The sequence below is a fragment of the Phocoena phocoena genome, chromosome 16 (genome assembly GCF_963924675.1).
Source record: "Phocoena phocoena chromosome 16, mPhoPho1.1, whole genome shotgun sequence".
NCBI lineage: Eukaryota > Metazoa > Chordata > Mammalia > Artiodactyla > Phocoenidae > Phocoena > Phocoena phocoena.
This window is the reverse complement of record NC_089234.1, coordinates 22429587-22433425: the sequence shown is the minus strand read 5'-3', so window position 1 is coordinate 22433425 and position 3839 is coordinate 22429587. Positions and strand designations below refer to the sequence as shown.

Below are 3839 nucleotides of genomic sequence, written 5' to 3'. Positions count from 1 at the left end.
GTAGTGGGAAGCAGCCGCATAGCACAGGGAGATCAGCTCAGTGGTTTTTGACCACCTGGATGGGTGGGATAGGGAGGGTGGGAGGGAGGGAGACGCAAGAGGGAAGAGATTTGGGAACATATGTATATGTATAACTGATTCACTTTGTTATAAAGCAGAAACTAACACACCATTGTAAAGCAATTATACTCCAATAAAGATGTTAAAAAAGAAAAAGCACTAGGATGCTATTACCGGGTTGGGCGGGCCCGGTCGGGGAGAGGTTTGTGGGTGAGCCTTGGGTCCCCCGCACGCTGAGGAGACGGATGATGATGGGCTTCCTCTCACGGGGTCAGACATAGACCTGGCTAAGGGGCCAGCTATTCAACAGAAAAGAATGGTGGCATTTCTAAACCAATTATTGGTGTACACTGTACAGTTACTCAACCCCCTTTCTACAGTTTGTGAGGAGAAACTGGCAGACCTTTCTCTTCGTATCCAGCAAATTGAAACAACTCTCAATATTTTAGATGCAAAGTTGTCATCTATCCCTGGGCTAGATGATGTCATATTTGAAGTATCTCCTGTAAGTGTCACTAGGATCACAAATGAAACACTTTCTGAAACCACTTCAGAGCAATCACGGAACAGTTTACAAGACTCTGGACCATGGGAAAGTGAAGTAACACCAGAAAATATCTTAACTGTAGCCAAGGACATAAGATACACCAGATATCTCAAAATGGTTCAAGTGGGTGTTCCAGTGATGGCAATAAGAAACAGAATGATATCGGAAGGACTAGACCCAGATCTTCCTGAGAGGCCAGATGCCCCAGTGCCTGATGTAGAAGGTGAAAAAAAATACAGAAGAAAGTTCAGACAGCGAATCTTCTTTTAGTGACTAACCCTAATTTTGATAACAATTACATATACATGTGTTGGTGCACATTTACATTCTATAAGAAAGAGAGCCTGAACTTTAACTCTTAGTCATAAAAGCATCAAATGGCTACATATCCACCACCAAGCTTCCTCTGTGAAAAAATAAATAAATAAAGCATTTATAATTAAAAACAATAAAAAGACTGACTTCTGATATAATCACTGATTGGAATCTTTAGGTTACACGTTTTACCTATGGGATTGGGCCAAACACAATCTAGATTTTTTATGCCTCTTTAGCTACTACATTAAATTCAAGAAGCAGCCACTCACCTGTGTCAGTCCTGCCTCACCAGTCCTTTCCAGGCTTGCTTTCTTCTTCCTTCCCACTTAAGTTCATGATGCATCATGACTGAGCAGGACATCCCAAACCAAGCAGTATTTTCCTATTTGCAATAATACTGTGGACTCTCATCAAAAACAAAAACAAAAAGACGCTTGGTCAAGTGTGCTTGTATATAACAGAACCACAAGGCTTCATTCTGTGTTATTACTTTTCACACCATGGGCCAAAGTGAGGATGGAAGATCTTGCCCTGCAATGAGGGCACTGGGAAGAAACTTCATTCAGAGGCATGAGAATCAGTAAGGAAGCTGATCTCCAATGGACTGAGCCATGTCTGTATCTACAGTTTACATGCAGCCCTCTGAGTGCTGTATGAGCTGCTGGGTTTCAGATTACTCCGTGCTGGTATTTGGAAAACACTTCCTCTATATCCACTTGTTTAACAAAGTTAGTAGCAAATATCAGTTCTTTCCTCTGGGAGGGCTTAGGTGGCCTAACTTCCCCATGTACCACGTCAAGTAGGGTGAAAATAGTAGGTTACACTATTTGTGTAACTCAGTAGTAAGGGCTGAGGCAGGATTTGTTGTGTGCTTTCAAAAGAATGATAACTCTTTTCCTTGTGTAAACTCTTTCCCACAACTATATTTGCAGTAGGGAACTGCAGGAACGTGCAATTTTTCTGTTTTAAACCATCTCCTATTTGTGGCTTACCTGGAGGAGGGCTGGAGGGGAGGGTGGTAGAGTGGAAAGAGGAGTGGTCATATCCATTAGGAGTCCTGGGTTGAAATTCTGACTTGACTACCCTACTGGCTATGTGACCTCGGACATGGGACTTAACCTTCCCAGACCAAGGTTTCTGCATGATTTAAATGAACATACTACCTTGAGGTATTTACATGTTTTAAATCATTTATTCCTTATAACACAGCAAATGTACCATCCATCACCACCTGTGTCTCCTCTCCTTTTGTAGCTCACTGTCCCCTACTTGTATCAAATGCTTCCCATCCTCTTATCCCACAGCTCGAACTCCCTTGTAACATGTTGCATACAATTAAGAGGCTAAAAAGAAGAAACAATACTTACAAGACATTTGAAAATACATCTAGCAATTGGGAATGCTATAGTAGGTAGACCAAATAACGTTCTGATTGTTTCTCTGCCATATTAAAAAAAAAATTTTTTTCAGTAGTTACCTATGTGCACACATCTGAATAATGTACGTATTTATATTTATACTGTAAAATTTTATTAATCATGTGTATGTGTGTATACTTGTACAATACATATAAACACAGTTAGCAAACTTATACAGTTTAAAAATTTTAAACATTTGAAATTTTGTGAATTAAATTGCAGGTACCATAATAGCAAAATGTTTTCATCTCAATATAAATATAAATTGATAAAAATGAGATGAAAATTGTCTTGCTCTAGAGAAGCTATCTTTAATTTACTAAAGATATTTAAGTATATACCATCAACAATTTTGAACTTTTCTATGAACTTGACATATATTAAACATAGAACTATTCATAATTATATAATTAGCATAATAAACAAACATATTTTAGATTTACTCCATAACATATTTCGTTTTAAAATAGCATTTTTTTCTGACCATACATGTTCATTTTAGAAAAAATATAGAAAATATCCAAATATGAGAATTTTTAAAAACCTGACATTTTACAAGCTAGAAGTAACCAGTGTTACTATATTTTAATCTCTCAGTCTGTCCCTATTTATTTTCTGTAAGAATTATTTTCATACTATGTGAAGTCTTAAATTCTGCTTTCTCTTGGCATCACATGAGACTTTTCTCAGGCCATTAAATATTCCTTAGAAAAATAGTTTTACTGGAAGCACTCTACTTTATCATATAGATAAATATAGATATATTATGATTAACTAATAAATTTATACTGTTTACTGAATTCTTTTCAATGTTTACATTGGCAAGAAGCTTTTATCAATATACATGCATCTATTGAAATATCTTAGTATTGTTCATAGAGTGGCTTCATTATCTAGATAAATTAAGCTTATTTTAAATATTTAAAGCTTTCTTTACTGGTTCACTTTTCATGGAATACCTTATAAATACCTTTCATACCTTTTCATACTGTCATCTTCTTTAACAAAGAGTTTTGGCCACAGTTGAACATTCTTTGGGCCAAAGTCGTATTTCTAAACGTCACTTGTTGTGGTTGGTGGAAATTGAATGATGCTCTAAGGTTTGTAGAGTGAGGTGGCTGCCAGTCTCCACTGCAGAAGTCCTCAGGCTAATGATGATGGTGAGGAAGGGGAGGATTGGTACTATTTTCTTATCTTTTACCTCTGCTATCAAGTGAGACTTCTTTCTTCTACCAGTACGTCCGAACTACTTGGGCTCACGGGCCCAGCCGCTCCGCGGCATGTGGGATCTTCCCGTACCGGGGCACGAACCCGTGTCCCCTGCATCAGCAGGCGGACTCTCAACCACTGCGCCACCAGGGAGGCCCTCAAACTACTTTTAAACTAACATTTGAATTACTGTCAGTTCTGCTATAAAACTTTTTTTGAAGATGTAAATATTTTTTCTAATGTGATTGATATATTAGGAAAAGATTTCAGGATAATGCAAATTTTGT

General features: G+C 37.7%; 1 pseudogene; it reads left to right on the top strand.

Annotated features, from left to right (window-relative positions):
• Positions 1-376: 376 nt before the first annotated feature.
• On the top strand, positions 377-877 carry LOC136136661 (WASH complex subunit 3 pseudogene; annotated as a pseudogene).
• The last annotated feature ends 2962 nt before the right edge of the window (positions 878-3839 follow it).